Here is an 11,595-nt window from a genome sequence, read left to right on the forward strand (position 1 = left end):
GTATTTTCTGCTATTAACCCTTGCAAAAATGTGAAATTTGGGGGGGAAACCCACCTTTTAGTGATTTTTATTTTTTTTATTTTTTTACGTATGCAAAAGTTGTGAAACCCCTGTGGGGTATTAAGGCTCACTTTATTTCTTTTTACGTTCCCCGAGGGGTCTAGTTTCCAAAATGGTATGCCATGTGTTTTTTTTTTTGCTGTCCTGGCACCATAGGGGCTTCCTAAATGCGACATGCCCCCGAGCAAAATTTGCTCTCAAAAAGCCAAATATGACTCCTGCTCTTCTGAGCATTGTAGTTCACCCATAGTACACCTCAGGTCAACTTATGGGGTACCTTCATACTCAGAAGAGATGGGGTTACAATGTTTGGGGGGTATTTTCTGCTATTAACCCTTGCAAAAATTTGAAATTTGGGGGGAAACACACATTTTAGTGACATTTTATTTTTATTTTTTTACATAGGCAAAAGTCGTGAAACACCTGTGGGGTATTAAGGCTCACTTTATTCCTTGTTACGTACCTCAAGGGGTCTAGTTTCCAAAATGGTATGCCATGTGGGGGATTTTTGCTGTTCTGGCACCATAGGGGCTTCCTAAATGCAACATGCCCCCCAAAAACCATTTAAAAAAAACGTACTCTCCAAAATCCCCTTGTCGCTCCTTCGCTTCTGAGCCCTCTACTGCGCCCGCCGAACACTTAACATAGACATATGAGGTATGTGCTTACTCGAGAGAAATTGGGCTACAAATATAAGTATACATTTTCTCCTTTTTCCCCTTGTAAAAATTCAAAAATTGGGTCTACAAGAACATGCGAGTGTAAAAAATGGAGATTGTGAATTTTCTCCTTCACTTTGCTGTTATTCCTGTGAAACACCTAAAGGGTTAAAACGCGGACTGAATGTCATTTTGAATACTTTGGGGGTGCAGTTTTTATAATGGGGTCATTTGTGGGGTATTTCTAAAATGAAGACCCTTCAAATCTACTTCAAACCTGAACTTGTCCATGAAAAATTGTGAGTTTGGAAATTTTGTGAAAAATTGGAAAATTGCTGCTGAACTTTGAAGCCCATTGATGTCTTCCAAAAGTAAAAACACGTCAATTTTATAATGCAAATATAAAGTAGACATATTGTATATGTGAATAAAAAAAAAATTATTTTGAATATCCATTTTCCTTACAAGCAGAGAGCTTCAAAGTTAGAAAAATGCAAAATTTTCAAATTTTTCATAAAATTTGGGGATTTTTCACCAAGAAAGGATGCAAGTTACCACAAAATTTTACCACTATGTTAAAGTAGAATATGTCACGAAAAAACAATCTCGGAATCAGAATGATAACTAAAAGCATTCCAGAGTTATTAATGTTTAAAGTGACAGTGGTCAGATGTGCAAAAAAAGGCCGGGTCCTGAGGTGTAAAATGGCTGGGTCCTTAAGGGGTTAAGGGACAGTTCATGTACCCAAAAGTTGATCCTTTGCAACCGTATGACCCCTAGCAAGTTCCCTGCATGAGTCCCATTCATCAGAAAAAGGCTTGTGCATGGAACTTGCTGGGTGTTCTACGTTTGCCTCATAAACTGCACCACTCAGCACCAGTTGCCTCTCTCCGCACCGCATTATGCAGATCGTGCAGGAGAGCAGCTTTGGTCATCCATGTTTTGCTAACTCTATTTTCACACACAGAAGTAAATAAATGAGTCAAACAAGTCAAAGAACAGTTTAAAAAAAGGGGAACTTTATTTATAATTTATTAAAATGTTTGTGTAGGGAATATTTTGTAACCTCCCATCACTCACAAAGAGCGTACAGTAACTAATACTCAGGACAGGAAAAACCTCCAGAGGGGAGGAAACCTGTAGGGAATCCATGGCTACTGTATTGCCCTTCCTCTGGGCATACTAAAGGAGGTTACCTCTATAATTTGGGCAAATGTTTCTGTGTATGTGCATGATTCCTAGGCCTGTGCCTTCATCCAACGTCTTGCTGTAGGTCCCGAAATGCTACTCCATGTCCTGGAAATAGTGCATCTAAGATAGGTGACAAAAAAAGATAGATTATTTACATGTTTATCATAGAAATGCACATGGAACTGCAATAAAGACCTTTTGGACAAAACAATGTAACACTTACCAGTCACAGTCATGTGCATGACTTTGCATTCCCGTGTCCCTACACAGTGTCCAGCACCGGCCCCTCACTGATGAACATGAGCAGTGTTATTTCTGGGGCTATGCCTTCATCCAACGTCTTGCTGTAGGTCCGGAAATGCTACTCCATGTCCTGGAAATAGTGCATCTAAGATAAGAAAAAAAAGATAAATTATTTACATGTTTATCATAGAAATACACATGGAACTGCAATAAAGATCTTTTGGACACAACAATGTAACACTTACCAGTCACAGTCATGTGTATGACTTTGCATTCCCTCGTCCCTACACAGTGTCCAGCACCGGCCCCTCACTGATGAAGAATGAACAGGAGCAGTGTTATTTCTGCTCAGTGCTGCTCTTTGGTGGACAATGGTTATGACATCACATGTGTGACACGCTGTTACCTCCTGGGAGTTCTATTTCAGTAGTGCTGCTCTCTGATTGGCTGAAAATCAAAAAAGCTTTCTAATATATTCTAATATATTCTGTATCTAAGGTTTTTGACAATTTTTATTAAAATGGCGCCACTCCCTGTGGGTGCGTTATATTTGTTTCTCCTAACCAGCCATTCTGTATATGTAATATCATTTGGTTGCCCCAACAGTCTGGGCCCCTAGGTTTCTTACATAGATCAATGCTACTCCGGTAGGCTCAATGAGCAGCGCTGGCCGCCGGGACGTCTGACGAGTGACGTCCCTGACGTTGCGGTCTGGAGCGAAGGATGTCCCTAGTCAGACGTCCCAGCAGCCATTGATTTAAAGTGGTCGTGGCTCCTGCTGCCAGTTCAAGATCAGACACCATGGCCCTAGATTGACATACTGCAACACCGATCCCCTGTGGCTGCCCACCTGTTGCAAAACTACAACTCTCAGACTTCGGCTGTAAGGGCATGCTGGGAGTTGTAGCTTTGCAATAGCTGGACAGACGTCTGTCGAAAGGGGGGAAAAAGCACCAGAAATAAAGCAATGTGGGCTTTGAAAAACACCATTTATATGTTGTTTTTAATCACAGCCTAAGCCTAGGAACAAACACAATTCTTGTTTGATGTTTTTTTTGCAAAAAACAAATAAACATCAAAATCTTCCCCCTTATTTCTTTTCTCAGCTATCTTTGTGTTATTTTTGCTAAAAGTACTGGGGGGGGGGGGGGGGGGTTGTCTTAGAGATTTATCAAAACCAGGGAAGAGGGAAAGCCCATAGCAACCAATCAGGTAGTTTCTTAGTTTCTTTCATTTTTAAAAAGGCCTCTGAAAAGTGAAAGAAGCGATCTGATTTGTTGCTATGGGCAACTGGTCCACTTGACCTCTGCACAGGTTTTCATACATCTGTCCCAATGTGTAGTATTATTATTATTATCATCATCATCATCATCATCATCATCATCATCATCATCATCATTATTATTATTATTATTATTAAAGGAAGTGTTTTTTCTTTGGTGTTTTTTTTTTCCCCACTGGCTTTTCTCATTACAAGTCATGTGATTCTTTCATCATTTGACTGAAGGATTTCTATAAAAAAAAAAAGTGAGAAAATACCCCCCAAAAAATAACAAAAACATGCTCTCGGCATCCCACAGATTTAATAGCTTAAAAACACCATAAAAGGATGAAGAAACCCCCATTAGTGTCTGGTGTTTCATATTACCCTATTGATTCCAACCTAACATGTGCCCGCAGCGAGCCTGGTGTTTTTTATGACAAACACGCCAAGTGTAATCCCAGCTGAAATGAATGTTTTCACAATAGGTGTGAACAGGCTGCAGGCTGTGCTAGATATATTTGCATAATTGCGGCATACAGCATGTGCAGCATTTATGTGGCGGCTTTCCGCTGGCATATGTGGCTTTCTGCGCTGGTGAATGCAGCGGGCACTTACTGGTGGTTTTTTCCTAGCTGCACAGTTTTGCACCACAACCACTCCGGCTGGGACCAGGCTGACCGATCTAATGACCAAGATGCCGCAGTGAACGGCTTTCTTTCTGTGAAAGTTCTGGCGAACTACAATGCTCAGAAGAGGAGGAGCGCCATTGAGCTTTTGGAAAGAGAATTAGTTTGGAATGGTCAGGGCCATGTGCGTTTACAAAGCCCCCCATGGTGCCAAAACAGTGGACCCCCCCACATGTGACCCCATTTTGGAAACTACACCCCTCACAGAATTTAATAAGGGGTGCAGTGAGTATTTACACCCCACAGATCTTTGGAACAGTGGGCTGTGCAAATTAAAAATTTAATTTTTCATTTTTACGGACCACTGTTTCAAAAATCTGTCAGACACATGTGGGGCGTAAATTCTCAATGTACCCCTTATAACATTACGTGAGGGGTGTAGTTTCCAAAATGGGGTCACATGTGTCGGGGGTCCATTGTTCTGGCACTATGGGGGCTTTGTAAACACATGTGGCCTTCAATTCCGGACAAATTTTCTCTACAAAATCCCAATGGCGCTCCTTCTCTTCTGAGCATTGTAGTTCGCCCGCAGAGCACTTTAAATTCACATATGGGGTATGTTCTTACTCAGAAGAAATGGGGTTACAAATTTGGGGGTGCTTTTTTCCTATTTTCCCTTGTGAAAATGAAAAATTTAGGGTAACACAAGCATTTTAGTGAAAAAATAATTTTTTTTTCATTTTCCCATCCAACTTTAATGAAAATTCGTCAAACACCTGTGGGGTGTTCAGGCTCATTATACCCCTTCTCACGTTCGGTGAGGGGTGTAGTTTCCAAAATGGGGTCACATGTGGGTATTTTTTTTTTTGCGTTTGTCAGAACCGCTGTACAATCAGCCACCCCTGTGCAAATCACCAATTTAGGCCTCAAATGTACATGGTGCGCTCTCATTCCTGAGCCTTGTTGTGAGCCCGCAGAGCATTTTACGCTCACATCTGGGGTATTTCCGTACTCAGGAGAAATTGCGTTACAAATTTGGGGGTCTTTTTTTCCTTTTACCGCTTGTGGAAATAAAAAGTATGGGGCAACACCAGCATGTTAGTGTAAAATTTTTTATTTTAGTGTAGCCCCCAACTTTTCCTTTTCACAAGCGGTAAAAGGAAAAAAAGACCCCCAAAATTTGTAGTGCAATTTCTCCCGAGTACGAAGATACCCCATATGTGACCCAAAACTGTTTCCTTGAAATACGACAGGGCTCCGAAGTGAGAGAGCGCCATGCGCATTTGAGGACTAAATTAGGGATTGAACAGGGGTGGACATAGGGGTATTCTACTCCAGTGATTCCCAAACAGGGTGCCTCCAGCTGTTGCTACACTCCCAGCATGCCTGGACAGTTAGTGGCTGTCCAGAAATGCTGGTAGCTGTTGTTTTGCAACAACTGGAGGCTCCGTTTGGGAAACCCTGCAGTACAAGACGTTTTTAATTTTTTATTGGGGGGGGGGGGGGGGGGGGACAGTGTAAGGGATGTATATGTAGTGTTTTACCCTTTATTATGTGTTAGTTTTTTTAGGGTGCATTCACACTGGTGTGTTACGGTGAATTTCCTGCTAGGAGTTTGCGCTGTGGCGAAAAATTTGCCGCAGCCCAAACTTGAAGCAGGAAATTTACTGTAAACCTTTCCGTGTGAATGTACCCTGTACATTCACATGGGGGGGCAAACCTGTTGTTGACAGACCGTGCATGCTGGGAGTTGTACTTTTGCAACAGCTGGAGGCACACTGGTTGGAAAACCTTCAGTTAGGTTCTGTTACCTAACTCAGTATTTTCCAACCAGTGTGCCTCCAGCTTTTGCAAAACTACAACTCCCAGCATGTACTAATCACCGAAGGGCATGTTGGGAGATGTAGTTATGCAACAGCTGGAGGTACCCAACTACAATTCCCAGCATGCCAAGACAGCTGTTTGCTTTCTGGGCATGCTGGGAATTGCAGTTTTGCAACATCTGGAGAGCTACAGTTTTTAGACCACTGCACAGTGATCTCCAGATGTTGCAAAACTACAACTCCCAGCATGCGCAGACAACAAACAGCTATGTGGGCATGCTAGGAGTTGTAGTTTTGCAAGATCTAAAGGGATATAGTTTAGAGACCACTGTATAGTGGTCTCAAACTGCAGCCCTCCAGCTGTTGCAAAACTACATATTCCAGCATGCCCAAACAGCTGTATGGGCATGCTGGGAGTTGTAGTTTTGCAACATCTGGAGGGCTACAGTTAGAGACCACAGTCTCAGACTGTAGCCCTCCAGATCAACTTACCGGCTTCCGTAGGATCCCGGGAGCCGTCCTCTTCAGAAGCACGTGACGCCGCCCGCCGATCAACGTCGCCGCAGCCTTCGGACGGGTAAGTGGACGTCGGCGCCCGGTCCCCTTCGGTTCCCCGTTCTTCCCCGCCTATTGTGGGTGGGCAGGATGGGAAAAACGAAAGTTAACCCCCCGCCTCCGCCCCCCCTCTGCTATTGGTCGTCGCCTCTGACGATCAATAGCAGACCAATAGCAGGGATAGGAGGGGTGGCAACCCTGCCACCTCACTCCTATGCCTACATTGGGATCGTCGGTGTCTTAGACAATCACGATTCCCCTTCTATTCCGGGTCACCGGGTCACAATAGACCCGTATGACCCGGAATCGGCGCAAATCGCAAGTGTGAATTCACTTGCGATTTGCGCCGATCGCCGATGGGGGAGTCTGATGACCCCCCTGGGCATTTGCGCGGGGTGCCTGCTGATTGATATCAGCAGACACCCGGCCCGGTCCCCGCCCGGCGCACGGCGAGGACTGAAATTCCCACGGGCGTATGGATACGCCCTGGGTCCTTAAGTACCAGGACGTCAAAGCGTATCCATACGCCCTAGGTCCTTAAGTGGTTAAACACTAGCCTTGAGGTTGGGGAAATTTGCCAGATTTGTAAATTATTTCTATTTAAAAATCTTAATATTTCCAATACTTATCAGCTGCTGTATTCTACAGAGGAAGTTATTTTCTTTTTGGATTTTTTTCCAGTCTGACCACAGTGCTCTCTGATGACACCTCTGTCCATGTCAGGAACTGTCCGAAGTAGGAGAAGTTTACTATGGAGATTTGCTCCTACTCCCAGAGAGCACTGTAGTCAGACCGAAAAGAACTATACAACTTCCTCTGTAGCATACGGCAGCTGATAAGTACTGTAAGGATTAAGATTTTTAAGAAGTAATTTACAAATCTGTTTAATTTTCTGGCACCAGTTGATTTAAAAAAAAAAAATAATAATAATGTTTTCCCCCGGAGTACCCCTTTTACGTAACACCTGTAAATTCTGCACTACGAATATCACCAGCCACTGAAGAGAGAGGTCATCCAACAACTGAAGTCCCCAAAAAATCTGCCACTAAATCCCTCAAGCAACCGTTCAGCCCCAGTCCAGAACCATCTGACCCGACCACAGGGACCAGTGTGGAGGAGAACAGGGTCCAGGCTGTAAAATAGAAGAACACCGGAGCAGCCAGATACACTGACTCTAAGGCTGAGCCTCATACTTCTACCGAAGCTGCAGAGTTATAGGGGAACTGTAAAAATGAAAGTACTACAGTCATAGGCGTGCGCAGCCTATTGCAATAGGGTGTGCACCCTAAAGCACAAACTCACTCCGCACACGCGCGTGTGTGTGTTTATCTGTATATATATATATATATATATATATATATATATATAGATATATATATATTGTGGCAGTGTGGCAAGGAAAGGGTGTATTTCCTTGGCTCACCCTGCAGAAGCTCTCACCTGCTTCTTAAGTAATGAGGCAGGAAGGAAGGGAAGTGTATATGAGATGGAGACTCAGTCTAATCTGGGCTCTTCCTAGGAGACAGCATGTGGGCTGTAGGGAAGAGACAGAGCCTGCTGAGGAGTACACAGCCCGAGCTATGAGGAGCTCAAAGAGAGTGACATTGTGAGTAGAAGGTTGCAGGGGACATATGTTTAACCGGCTGAGGGAAGCTCAGCGGTTGTTAGTCAGGACAAGCTGATCTGTTTAGTCAGTGACCAGACGGTCTAGGATTTTGTTTTGTTCCTGCTTTTTGTTTATTTCTTACCCTGCAACCTGTCTAATAAAACTGGCAAGGTGCCAGATTTGCATTATAAGCGTTTGTTTGCTGGTTTATTGAGAAGAAACGCATCCTGTGGCGTGGTCAAGGATGATCCCAGAGCTAATCCCCAAGACGGATCGTCACAATATATATATATATATATATATACATATACATATACATACACATACATATACACACACTCCTGCTTGCATAGTGTAGGAGGATTGGATCCAGGGCCAGTTTTAGGCATGGCCCTGGGCAAAATCAGAAGTGGGGTCCCAAAAGTTGTAATAGTGCACTAATCAGATTAGCACATTTTTGGTCACTTCAAATACCATAACAAATATCTAAAAAGCAAAAAAAAAATAAAATGGTACCGATAAAAACTACAAATCACAGCGCTAAAAATGACCCTCATACATCCCCATATACATAAAAATAAAAGTGCTATAGGGATCAGAATAGTACAATTTTATTTTTTTGTATTCACATTAGGTTGGCAGCATAGTTCCCCCACATTAGGTTGGCAGTATTAATCTCCCACATTAGGATGGAAATATATTTCCCCCACATTAGTTTGGCAGTATAGTTCCCCCACATTAGGTGCAGTATAGTTCCCCCACATTAGGTTAGTAGTACAGTTTCCCCACATTAGGTTAGTAGTACAGTTCCCCCACATTAGGTGCAGTACAGTTCCCCCACATTAGGTTGGCAGTATAGTTCCCCCACATTAGGTGCAGTATAGTTCCCCCACATTAGGTGCAGTATAGTTCCCCCACATTAGGTGCAGTACAGTTCCCCCACATTAGGTTAGTAATACAGTTCCCCCACATTAGGTTGGCAGTATAGTTCCCCCACATTAGGTGCAGTATAGTTCCCCCACATTAGGTTAGTAGTATAGTTCCCCCACATTAGGTTGGCAGTATAGTTCCCCCACATTAGGTTAGTAGTACAGTTCCTCCACATTAGGTGCAGTATAGTCCCCCACATTAGGTTGGCAGTATAGTCCCCCCACATTAGGTGCAGTATAGTTCCCCCACATTAGGTTAGTAGTACAGTTCCCCCACATTAGGTGCAGTATAGTTTCCACACATTAGGTTAGTAGTATAGTTCCCCCACATTAGGTTGGCAGTATAGTTCCCCCACATTAGGTTAGTAGTACAGTTCCTCCACATTAGGTGCAGTATAGTCCCCCACATTAGGTGCAGTATAGTTCCCCCACATTAGGTTCAGTATAGTTCCCCCACATTAGGTTAGTAGTACAGTTCCTCCACATTAGGTACAGTATAGTTCCCCACATTAGGTGGAGTATAGTTCCCTCACATTAGGTGCAATATAGTTCCCCCACATTAGGTGCAGTACAGTTCCCCCACATTAGGTGCAGTATAATTATAATTGTAGGGAGGAGGAGACGTCTAGAATTTACCATGAGGCTTACGGGACTAATTCTACCCCTGATCTTATATTTGCCAAGGGGTTCAATGGGCGGAGCCAAAGGGTTGTCAAAATTAGGTTTTGCCATGTATGATTGTGACTGTCTATTATATGTAGCCTACATATAATAGACAATCACACATGATGGGGATGTAGTCCTTAGCTGTGAGCCTACATATAATAGACAATCACACATGATGGGGATGTAGTCCTTAGCTGTGAGCCTACATATAATAGACAATCACACATGATGGGGATGTAGTCCTTAGCTGTGAGCCTACATATAATAGACAGTCACACATGATGGGGATGTAGTCCTTAGCTGTGAGCCTACATATAATAGACAATCACACATGATGGGGATGTAGTCCTTAGCTGTGAGCCTACATATAATAGACAGTCACACATGATGGGGATGTAGTCCTTAGCTGTGAGCCTACATATAATAGACAGTCACACATGATGGGGATGTAGTCCTTAGCTGTGAGCCTACATATAATAGACAGTCACACATGATGGGGATGTAGTCCTTAGCTGTGAGCCTACATATAATAGACAATCACACATGAAGAGAGCCCACATATTGGACAGCATGGGAGAGGAGGGGGCACATGACAGGGGGGGTATGAGAAGCAGTAAAGGGGTCAGGGAGAGGTCAGGTCAAGAGCGGGAAAAGAAGGGGAGGAGTGAGAGGGGTTAAATAGGAGGGAAGAGGAACAGGAGGTCATTCTGCCAGGGAAAGCGGAGTTGTGAGGTACTCACTGCGCACATGGCGTCCCAGCTGGAAAAGGTTCTGCGGCGGGTGCGATCCGAGGCACTGCAGCAGGGCCACAAATGGGTCGAGCAGCAGCTTTGGGGTTCATCCTCCTCAGCGGCGGCTGCGGCTGGCTCGGGAGCCGCGCGTGTAAGCTCCCGTGCGCCTGAACGACTGAGCCCGGAGCCGATCCAACGTGCGCGGCGCCGCCGGGTGTCCCCTGCTGACCCCCCTCCTGTTTCCCCAGTGCGGTCTGTTGCTTCGGGCAGCAGCGGGGGTGCGGGGCGGCCCTCCCGGTGGGGCCGGAGCACCCGTCCACGGAGGGGGAGTTCGCCTGCGCCTCTCTCCCGGCCGTTGCAGCGCAGGTCCTCAGGTACTGATGGCCGGGGGCGGGGGGGAGGGCCTTCAGCGCCGGCAGTAAGTGAGGCCCCCGGGAGGTTTGAGGCGTCCATGCAGGATGCCTGCAGGGACAGCGCAGTGTCAGGGGGGTCTGTAAGAGGAGCTGCGGCCTCAGGAGGGGCCGGTCCTGCGAGGAGAAGTGCTGGTGCTGGCGACCGGAGGACATCCGGGTCGGGTCGGGCCGGTGGCTACAGGAGGCCGGTGGAGGAGAGAGGAGGTGTTGGAGTGGAGTGCGCTGAGGCCTCGGGGTCCAGGGGTCAGAGGTTGGCTTCTGCTTCCCATGCTGATCTGGTTCGTGGCGGATTGGTGGACAGTCCTGTTCACTGCTCGTCTGAGGAGGAGGGCGAAATCCTGGAGGATCAGAGGTCATCGGTTGGTTTGTCCAGCGCCGGGGGCGGGCTTGCCTTAGCCCCTGAGGCACGTGCTGCAGCTGTCCGTGGAGTTGCGACCGCCGCCAGTCGGTTGGAGGGTCTGGTGCAGTCTGGAGGAGTGATGGGGTCGGTGGAGGATCGTCCGGGACCGTCTGGAGCTACAGCCGCTGAGCCATCCGCCCCAGAGAGGTTGGGTGAGTCGACCGCCTGCTCCAAGGGGGATTTGGGGGGTGTGAGGGAGGATTTATATGACTTATTGCGTGAGGTGCGGGTGTTGTTGCAGGGGCGTGGGGGGCCTGTAGTGGGGTCTCCGGTGGCTGTGTGGGGAGGGCCTGGTCAGGTAGTGGAGACTGGCTGTGGTGCTGGGGGTGCGTCAGGTGGGGAGCGGGTGGGTTCCGGTTTGGCTCCAGAGCAAGGGGGTGGGTCCCTGGTGTCGGGTACGGGTAGTGTGGTTGGGGCGGTGGTGGCTGC

The 11,595-nt window shown here is 46.1% G+C and overlaps 1 long non-coding RNA gene across 1 annotated transcript; it reads right to left on the reverse strand.

Moving 5' to 3' along the window:
* Positions 1-1,728: 1,728 nt before the first annotated feature.
* LOC130282477 (uncharacterized) lies at positions 1,729-2,567 on the reverse strand. Its single transcript, XR_008846409.1, has 3 exons — positions 2,399-2,567; positions 2,134-2,298; positions 1,729-2,030 (listed from the first exon to the last, which is right to left on the reverse strand). It is a non-coding gene; the product is annotated as an uncharacterized LOC130282477 (long non-coding RNA).
* Between the last annotated feature and the right edge of the window lie 9,028 nt (positions 2,568-11,595).

The sequence above is a fragment of the Hyla sarda genome, chromosome 7 (genome assembly GCF_029499605.1).
Source record: "Hyla sarda isolate aHylSar1 chromosome 7, aHylSar1.hap1, whole genome shotgun sequence".
NCBI lineage: Eukaryota > Metazoa > Chordata > Amphibia > Anura > Hylidae > Hyla > Hyla sarda.